General features: G+C 39.0%; 1 pseudogene; it reads left to right on the top strand.

Moving 5' to 3' along the window:
• Positions 1–380: 380 nt before the first annotated feature.
• On the top strand, positions 381–692 carry LOC114905614 (annotated as a pseudogene).
• Positions 693–11,310: the final 10,618 nt, after the last annotated feature.

Raw genomic sequence — 11,310 nt, 5'->3', positions numbered from 1 at the left:
AGCAAAGATAATGAAACTAAAAGATGGTTCTTTGAAAAGATAAATAAAACTGACAAAGCTTTAGTCAGACTCAACAAGAAAAAAAGGGAGAGGGCTCAAATCAATAAAATTAGAAATGAAAAAGGAGAACTTACAAGGGACAGCACAAAAATCCAAAGGATTGTTAGAGACTGCTACAAGCAAATATAGGCCAATAAAATGGACAACCTAGATAAACAGACAAATTCTTAGAAATGTACAATCTCCCAAGACTGAACCAGGAAAAAAATAAAAACAGACCAATCACAAGCACTAAAATTGAAACTGGGATTGAAAAACTTCCAAGAGTGCTCACCTCGCTGCTCCTCGCTTGTAGCCCTGTGCTTTGCTCCTCTCCAAACATGGCAAAAATATCCAGCCCTACAGAGACTGAACGCTGCATCGAGTCTCTGATTGCTCTTTTCCAAAAGCATGCTGGAAGGGACGGTAACAACAGCAAACTCTCCAAGGCCGAGTTACTTATCTTCATGAATACAGAGCTGGGTGCCTTCACAAAGAACAAGAAGGACCCTGGTGTCCTTGACCACATGATGAAGAAACTGGACCTCGACTCTGATGTACAGCTAGATTTCCAAGAATTTCTTAAACTTATTGGCGGCCTCGCTCTAGCTTGCCATGACTCCTTTATTAAGTCTAGCTCTTCCCAGAAGTAAATCGGAGGAGCCTTTGGGCCTGGCCTCCAGCTCCATTCCCTTTTCTTCAGCCTCCCAATTATCATCTACCCCTCATAGACCACACATACACTGAGCCCAGTGCACCCACCACCCCATGCAGGCCACTCCTGCTGGTAGTAATAAAACAATATTGTTTTTTGAAGCACACACTGTAGAGTCAGTAAATTTGTGCAAGGGAGGGAGATGATTGGGAGGAATATAAATTAGATTGATGGAAACTGTTACCAGAAGTTGCAAAGTAAATAGTAAAAATGTATCTTGGGTGTATACATAATCATGACTAATGATACCAACATAATCATCTAAATTATTCAGACTGATAGAGAGACCCCACTTATTGTTCACTCATTAAACGCCTATACACCCCTACTACAGGCACTGTCATAGGCTTTGAAAATACAGTCAGCAAGACAGGCAAGGTCCTGCCTTCACTGAGGTTACCTTCTAATGGGGGGGAACAATAAATGAATAAACAAATAAAGAACTATGAGTGCAATAAATAAATAAATAAATAAAATTAAGAAATAAAAACTTCCAAAAAACAAAAGTCCAGGACCTGTTGGCTTCACAGGTGAATTCTATCAAACATTGAGAGATGAGTTAACAACTATCCTTCTGAAACTATTCCAAACATATTGCAGAGGAAGGAACACTCCCAATCTTATTCTATGCGACCACAATCACCCTGATACCAAAACCAGAAAAAGATATCACAAAAAAAGAAAATGACATGCCAATATAACAGGTGACCATAGATGCAGGATCTTCAACAGAATACTAGCAAACCGAATCTATCATTACAATCAAAGGATCATACACCATGATCAAGTGAGATTTATCCCAGTGGTACAAGGATTTTTCAATATCTGCAACTCAATCCGTGTGATACACTGCATCAACAAATTGAAGAATAAAAAGCATATGATCATCTCAATAGATGCAGAGAAAAGCTTTTGACAGATTTCAACAACCCTTTTATGATAACAACTCTCCAGAAAGTGGGCATACAGAGAACATAACTCAACAGAATAAAGGCCATATATGACAAACCTACAGCTAGCATCATACTCAATAGTGAAAAGCTGGAAGCATTTCCTTTAAGATCAGGAAAAAGACAAGGATGTCCACTCTCGCCAGTTTTATTCAACATAGTTTTGGAAACCCTAGCCACAGGAATCAGAGAAGAAAAAGAAATAAAGGCAATCCAAATTGGAAAAGAAGTAAAGCTCTCACTGTTTGCAGATGACATGATACTATACATAGAAAATCCTAAAGATGCTACCAGAAAAATACTAGAGCTCATCAATGAATTTGGTAAAGTTGCAGGATACAAAATTAATATACAGAAACCTATGCATTTCTATACACTAACAACAAAAGATCAGAAAGAGAAATTAAAGAAACTCTCCCGTTTACCACTGGATCAAAAAGAATAAAATACCTAGAAATAAACCTACCTAAGGAGGCAAAAGACCTGTTCTCAAAAAACTATAAAATACTGATGAAAGAAATTGAAGATGACACAAACAGAAAGATATACCATGTTCTTGGATTGGAAGAATCAATATTGTCAAAATGACAATACTACCAAAAGCAATCTACAGATTCAATGCAAATCTTATCAAATTATCAATGGCATTTTTCACAGAACTAAAAAAAAATCTTAAACTTTGTATGCAGATACAAAACACCCCAAATAGCCAAAGCAAGCTTAAGAAACAAAAATGGAAAAAAAAAAAAAGGAAACAAAAATGGACCTGGAGGAATCAGACTATACTACAAATCTACAGTAATCAAGACAATATGGTACTGGCACAAAAACGGAAATATAGATCAATGGAACAGGATAGAAAACCCAGAGATATATGCACACACCTATGGTCACACTTATGGTCAACTTATCTTTGACAAAGGAGGCAAGTATATGCAATGCAGAAAAAAAAGTCTCTTCAATAAGTGGTTCTGGAAAAACTTTACAGCTACATGTAAAAACGTGAAATTAAAACATTATTTAATGCCATACACAAAACTAACTCAAATGGATTAAAGACCTAAATGTAAGGCAAGATACTATAAAACGATTAGAGGAAAATATAGGCAGAACACTCTTTGACATAAACCACAGCAATATCTTTTTTGATCCAACTCCTAGAGTAATGGAAATAAAAACAAAATAAACAAATGGGACTTAATTAACCTTAAAAGCTTTTGTACAGCAAAGAAAACCATAAACAAAATGAAAAGACAATCCACAGAATGGGAGAGAATATTTGAAAATGATGCAACCCACAAGGGATTAATCTCCAAAATTTACAAAAAGCATATGCAGCCTAATATCCAAAAACCAAATACCCCAATCAAAAAATGGGCAGAATACCTAAATGGGCATTTCTCCAAAGAAGACATACAGATGGCCAAGAGGCACATGAAAAGATGCTCTACATCACTTATTATTAGAGAAATGCAAATCAAAACTACAATGATATATCCCCTTACACCAATCAGAATGGCCATCATGAAAAAGTCTACAAATGATAAATGTTGGAGAGGGTGTGGAGAAAAGGGAACCCTTCTGCACCATTGGTTGGAATGTAAATTGGTACAGCCTCTATGGAGAACAGTAGGAGTTTCCTTAAGAAACTAAAAATAGAGCTAACATATGATCCAGCAATCCTACTCCTGGGCATATATACAGAGAAAAACATGGTTCGAAAAGACACATGCACCCCAATATTCATTGCAGCACGGTTTCCAATAGCCAAGACATGGAAGCAAACTAATGTCCACCGACAGATGAATGAGTAAAGAAGATGTGGTACATATATACAATGGAATATTACTCAGCCATTAAAAATGAAATAATGCCATTTGCAGCAACATGCATGGACCTAGAGATTATCACACTAAGTGAAGTAAACCAGACAAAGATATCATATGATATCCTTTATATGTGGAATCTAAAATAATTATGCAAATGAGCTTATTTGCAAAACAGAAATAGACCCACAGACATGGAAAACGAACTTATGGTTACCAAAGGAAGGGGGAAGGGATAAATTAGGAGTTTGGGATTAAAATATATGCAATACTGTATATAAAACAGATAACCAACAAGGACCTACTGTATAGCATAGGGAACTATACTCAAGGTCTTATGGTATCCTGTAATGGAGGAGAATGTGAAAAAAGAGTGTACATATTTATGCACCTGTGTGTTTGACTGGGTCACCTTGCTGTGACTTGAAAGTAGCACCCAATTGTGAATTAACTGTATTTCAATAAAAAATTGTTAAAAATAAAAATTAAAAATGACCACACCTGGGCTTCCCTGGTGGCACAGTGGTTGAGAGCCCGCCTGCCGATGCAGGGGACATGGGTGCATGTCCCGGTCTGGGAAGATCCCACATGCCACGGAGCGACTGGGCCCGTGAGCCATGGCCACTGAGCCTGCGCGTCTGGAGCCTGTGCTTGGCAACGGGAGAGGCCACAGAAGTGAGAGGCCCACCTATCACAAAAAAAAACCCAAAAAAAAACAATAGTAACTACACCTAACCATAAAAAAGATGTGGTGCATGTGTATATATATATGTGTGTGTGTGGTGTGTATACACACACACACACACAAGGAAACATTACTCAGTCATTAAAAAAGAATAAAATTCTGCTATTTGTGCCATTTGCAGCAACTTGTATGGATCTAGAGGTTATTATGCTTTGTGAAATAAGTCAAACACAAATACTCTATGTTATCACTTGTATATGGAATCTAAAACATAAAAAAAATGAACGAATATAACAAAACAGAAACAGACGTACAGATACAGAGAACAAAGTTGTGGCTAACAATGGGGAGAAGGAAAATGGGAGTGGCAAGGTAAGGGTAAGGAGTTGAGATACTAACTACTATGTATAAAATAAATAAGCAAGGAGATACATTGTACAACACAGGGATATACAGCCATTACCTTGTGATAACTCTAATGCAATACAATGTATAAAAATATTAATTCAGGGCTTCCCTGGTGGCGCAGTGGTTGAGAGTCCACCTGCCGATGCAGGGGACACATGTTCGTGCTCCAGACTGAGAAGATCCCACATGCCGCAGAGCGGCGGGATCCGTGAGGCATGGCTGCTGAGCCTGCGTGTCCGGAGCCTGTGCTCCACAACGGGAGAGGCCACAACAGTGAGAGGCCCGCATACTGCAAAAAATATATATTTATATTGATTCATTATGTTGTACACCTGAAACTAATATAATATTGTAAATCAATTAAACTTCAATTTTTGAAGAATAACTGAAAAGACAATCCACTGAACGGGAGAAAATATTTTCAAATAATATATCTGATAGGGGTTACTCATACAGAATTTATAAAGAATACTTAGGAGAGAGGGGGATGATGGCAGAAGACAAAGACACGGAGATCACCCTCCTCCCCACAGATACATCAGAAATACATCTACACATGGAACAACTCCTACAGAACACCTACTGAACGCTGGCAGAAGACCTAAGACCTCCCAAAAGGCAAGAAACTCCCCACGTACCTGGGTAGGGCAAAAGAAAAAAGAATAAACAGAGACAAAAGAATAGGGACGGGACCTGCACCACTGGGAGGGAGCAGTGAAGGAGGAAAGGTTTCCACACACTAGGAATCCCCTTCATGGGCAGAGACTGCAGGTGGCTGAGGGGGGGAGCTTTGGAGCCGCGGAAGAGAGCACAGCAACAGGGGTGCGGAGGGCAAAGGGGAGAGATTCCCACACGGAGGATCGGTGCCAACCAGCTCTCGCCAAGCCGAGAGGCTTGTCTGTTCACCCGCTGGGGCGGTGGTGGGGGGCTGGGAGCTGAGGATCGGGCTTCGGTTGGAGTGCAGGGAGAGGACTGGTGGCGTGAACACAGCCTGAAGGGGTTAGTGCACCACGGCTAGCTGGGAAGGAGTCTGGGGAAAAGTCTGGACCTACCGAAGAGGCAAGAGACTTTTCCTTCCCTCTTTGTTTCCTGGTGCAAGAGGAGGGGGAGTGCTGCTTAAAGGAGCACCAGAGATGGACGTGAGCCACGGATAATAGTGGGGTTGACGGAGTTGAGCATGAGACGCACAGGCTGCTGCTGCCACCACCAAGAAGCCTGTGTGTGAGCACAGGTCACTCTCCACAAGGCCCTTCTGGGGAATCTGTGCATCCCGCCACTGCCAGGGTCTCAGGATCGAGGGACAATTTCCCCAGAGAACACAGGGGGTGCCTCAGGCTGATGCAACCTCACGCTGGCCTCTGCCACAGCAGGCTCTCCCTGCAATCCATACCCCTCCCTCCCCCCAGCCTGAGTGAGCCGGAGCCCCCGAATCAGCAGCGCCTTTAACACCGTCCTGTCTGAGTGAAGAACAGACACCTTCCGGCGACCTACACGCAGAGGTGGGAGCAAATCCAAAGCTGAAACACGGGAGCTGTGAGAACAAAGAAGAGAAAGGGAAATCTCTCCCAGCAGCCTCAGGAGCAGCAGATTAAATATCCACAATCCACTTGATGTACACTGCATGCGTGGGATACCTGAATAGACAAGAAATCATCCCAAATTGAGGAGGCGGACTTTGAGAGCAAGATGTATTATTTTTTCCCCTTTTCCTCTTTTTGTGAGTGTGTATCTGTATGCTTCGGTGTGAGATTATGTCTGTATAGCTTTGCTTTCACCATTTGTCCTAGAGTTCCATCTGTCCGTTATTTTTTTTACTTTTCAAAAAAATATTATTCGTAATAATTATTTTTTTATTTTAATAACCTTATTATATTTTATTTTATGCTCCTTCTTTCTTTCTTTCTACATTTTCTCCCTTTCATTCTGACCCGTGTGGATGAAAGGCTCTTGGTGCTGCAGCCAGCAGTCAGGGCTGTGCTTCTGAGGTGGGAGAGCCAACATCAGGACACTGGTCCACAATAGACATCCCAGCTCCACGTAATATCAAACGGTGAAAATCTCCCAAAGATCTCTATCTCAACACCAACACCCAGCTTCACTCAACGACCAGCAAGCTACAGTGCTGGAGACCCTACGCCAAACAGCTAGCAAGACAGGAACACAACACCACCCATTAGCAGAGAGGCTGCCTAAAATCATAAAAAGTCCACAGACACACCAAAACACACCACCAGACGTGGACCTGCCCACCAGAAACACAAAATCCAGCCCCATCCACCAGAACATAGGCAATAGTCCCCTCCACCAGGAAGCCTACACAACCCACTGAAGCAACTTTAGCCACTGGGGACAGAAACCAAAAACAATGGGAACTACAAACCTGCAGCCGTCAAAAAGGAGACGCAAACACAGTAAGATAAGCAAAATGAGAAGACAAAAAAACACAAAGCAGAGGAAGGAGCAAGATAAAAACCCACCAGACCTAACAAATGGAGAGGAAATAGGCAGTCTACCTGAAAAAGAATTCAAAATAATGATAGTAAAGATGATCCAAAATCTTGGAAATAAAATAGAGAAAATGCAAGAAACATTTAACAAGGACCAAGAAGAACAAAAGATGAAACAAGCAACAAAGAACAACACAATAAATGAGATTAAAAATACACTAGAAGGGATCAATAGCAGAATAAATGAAGCAGAAGAAAGGATAAGTGACCTGGAAGATAAAATATTGGGAATAACTACTACAGAGCAGAATAAAGATAAAAGGTTGAAAAGAACTGAGGACAGTCTCAGAGACCTCTGGGAAAACATTAATTGCACCAACATTCAAATTATAGGGTTCCAGAAGAAGAGAAAAAGAAAGGGACTGAGAAAATATTTGAAGAGATTATAGTTGAAATCTTCCCTAATATGGGAAAGGAAATAGTTAATCAAGTCCAGGAAGCACAGAGAGTCCCATACAGGTTAAACCCATGGAGAAACACGCCAAGACACATATTAATCAAACTGTCAAAAATTAAAAACAAAGAAAACATATTAAAAGCAGCAAGTGAAAAACAACAAATAACACACAAGGGAATCCCCATAAGGTTAACAGCTAATATTTCAGCAGAAACTCTGCAAGCCAGAAGGGACTGGCAGGACATATTTAAAGCAATGAAGGAGAAAAACCTACCACCAAGATAACTCTACCCAGCAAGGACCTCATTCAGAATTGATGGAGAAATTAAAACCTTTACAGACAAGCAAAAGCTGAGAGAGTTCATCACCACCAAACCAGCTTTACAACAACTGCTAAAGGAACTTCTCCAGGCAAGAAACACAACAGAAGGAAAACAGCTACAATAACAAACCCAAAACAATTCAGAAAATGGGAAAAGGAACATACATAATGATAATTACCTTAAACGTAAGTGGACTAAATGCTCCCAGCAAAAGACACAGACTGGCTGATTGGATACAAAAACAAGACCCATATATATGCTGTCTACAAGAGACCCACTTCAGACCTAGAGACACATACAGACTGAAAGTAAGGGGATAGAAAAACATACTCCATGCAAATGGAAACCAAAAGAAAGCTGGAGTAGCAATTCTCATATCAGACAAAATAGACTTTAAGTAAAGACTATTAGAAGAGACAAAGAAGGACACTACATAATGATCAAGGGATCGATCCAAGAAGAAGATATAACAATTGTAAATATTTATGCACTCAACATAGAAGCACCTCAATATATAAGGCAAATACTAACAGCCATGAAAGGTGAAATCGACAGTAACACATTCATAGTACGGGACTTTAACAACCCACTTTCACCAATGGACAGATCATCCAAAATGAAAATAAATAAGGAAACACAAGCTTTACATGATACATAAAACAATATGGACTTAATTGGTATTTATAGGACATTCCATCCAAAAACCAGAGAATACACATTTTTCTCAAGTGCTCATGGAACATTCTCCAGGAGAGATGATATCATGGGTGACAAATCAAGCCTTGGTAAATTTAAGAAAATTGAAACAGTATCAAGTATCATTTCCGACCACAACGCTATGAGACTAGATAACAATTACAGGAAAAAAATTGTAAAAAATACAAACACATTGAGGCTAAACAATATACTACTTAATAACGAAGTGATCACTGAAGAAATCAAAGAGGAAATTTTAAAATACCTAGAAACAAATGACAATGTATACACAACGACCCAAAACCTATGGGATAAAGCAAATGCAGTTCTAAGAGGGACGTTTGTAGCAATACAATGCTACCTTAAGAAACAGGAAACATCTCAAATAAACAACCTAACCTTGCACCTAAAGCAATTAGAGAAAGAAGAACAAAAAAAGCCCAAAGTTAGCAGAAGGAAAGAAATCATAAAAATCAGATCAGAAATAAATGAAAAAGAAATGAAGGGAACAATAGCTAAGATCAATAAAACTAAAAGCTAGTTCATTGAGAAGATAAACAAAATTGATAAACCATTAGCCAGACTCATCAAGCAAAAAAGGGAGAACACTCAAATCAATAGAATTAGAAATGAAAAAGGAGAAGTAACAACTGACACTGCAGAAATACAAAAGATCATGAGAGATTACTACAAGCAATCCTATGCCAATAAAATGGACAACCAGGAACAAATGGCCAAATTCTTAGAAATGCACAACCGGACAAGACTGAATCAGGAAGAAAGAGAAAATATGAGCAGACCAAACACAAGCACTGAAATTGAAACTGTGATTAAAAATCTTCCAACAAACAAAATCCCAGGACCAGATGGCTTCCCAGGTGAACTCTATCAAACATTTAGAGAAGAGCTAACAACTATCCTTCTCAAACTCTTCCAAAATATGGCAAAGGAAGGAACACTCCGAAACTCATTCTATGAGGCCACCATCACCTTGATACCAAAACCAGACAAGGATGTCACAAAGAAAGAAAACTACAGGCCAATATCAGTGATGAGCATAGATGCAAAAATCCTCAACAAAATACTAGCAAACAGAATCCAACAGCACATTGAAAGGATCCTACACCATGATCAAGTGGGGTTTATTCCAGGAATGCAAGCCTCTTCAATTTACACAAATCAAACAACGTGATACACCATATTAACAAATTGAAGGAGGAAAACCATATGATCATCTCAATAGATGCAGAGAAAGCTTTGGACAAAATTCAACACCCATTTATGATAAAAACCCTACAGGAAATAAGCATAGAGGGAACTTTCCAAACATAATAATGGCAATATATGACAAACCCACAGCCAACATCATCCTCAATGGTGAAAAACTGAAAACATGTCCACTAAGATCAGGAATAAGACAAGGTTGCCCACTCTCACAACTCTTATTCAACAGAGTTTTGGAAGTTTTAGCCACAGCAATCAGAGAAGAAAGTGAAATAAAAGGAATCCAACTCGGAAAAGAAAAAGTAAAGCTGTCACTGTTTGCAGATGACATGATACTATACATCGAGAATCCTAAAGATACTACCAGAAAACTTCTAGAGCTAATCAATGAATTTGGTAATGGAGCAGGATATAAAATTAATGCACAGAAATCTCTGACACTGCTATACACTAATGATGAAAAATCTGGAAGTGAATTCAAGAAAACACTCCCATTTACCATTGCAACAAAAAGAAAAAAATATCTTGAATAAACTTACCTAAGGAGAGAAAAGACCTGTATGCAGAAAATGATAAGACACTGATGAATGAAATTAAAGATGATACAAATAGATGGAGAGATATACCATGTTCTTGGATTGGAAGAATCAATACTTTGAAAATGAATCTACTACCCAAAGCAATCTACAGATTCAATGCAATCCCTATCAAAATACCACTGGCATTTTTCACTAAACTGGAACAAAAATTTCACAGTTTGTATGGAAACAAAAAGACCCCGGATAGCCAAAGCAGTCTTGAGAACAACAAACGGAGCTGGAAGAATCAGGCTCACTGTCTTCAGACTACACTACAAAGCTACAGTAATCAAGACAGTATGGCACAAAAACAGAAAGATAGATTAATGGAAGAGGATAGAAAGCCCAGAGATAAACCCACGCACATATGGTCACCTTATCTTTGGTTAAGGAGGCAGGAAGGTACACAGGAGAAAGGACAGCATCTTCAATAAGTGGTGCTGGGAAAACTGGACAGGTAAATGTAAAAGTATGAGATTAAATCACTCCTTAACACCAGACACAAAAATAAGTTCAAAATGAATAAAACCCTAAATTTAAGGCAAGAAACTTTCAAACTCTTAGAGGAAAACATAGGCAAAACTCATTATGACATAAATCACAGCAAGATCCTTTTTGACCCACCTCCTAGAGAAATGGAAATAAAAACAAAAATAAACAAAAGGGACCTAATGAAACATCAAAGCTTTTGCACAGCAAGGGAAACCATGAAAAAGATGAAAATACAACCTCAGAATGGGAGAAAATATTTGCAAATGAAACAACTGACAAAGGATTCATCTTGAAAATTTATAAGAAGCTCAATAACAAAAACACAAACAACCCAATCCAAAAATGGGCAGAAGACCTAAATAGACATTTCTCCAAAGAAGATATACAGACTGCCAACAAACACATGAAAGAATGCTCAACATCATTAATCATTAGAGAAATGCAAATCAAAACTACAATGAGATATCATC

This window comes from Monodon monoceros, unplaced genomic scaffold (genome assembly GCF_005190385.1).
Source record: "Monodon monoceros isolate NGI ecotype Baffin Bay Population unplaced genomic scaffold, NGI_Narwhal_1 Super_Scaffold_22, whole genome shotgun sequence".
NCBI lineage: Eukaryota > Metazoa > Chordata > Mammalia > Artiodactyla > Monodontidae > Monodon > Monodon monoceros.
The sequence above is the reverse complement of the archived record's forward strand: the minus strand, read 5'-3'. Positions and strand labels throughout refer to the sequence as shown.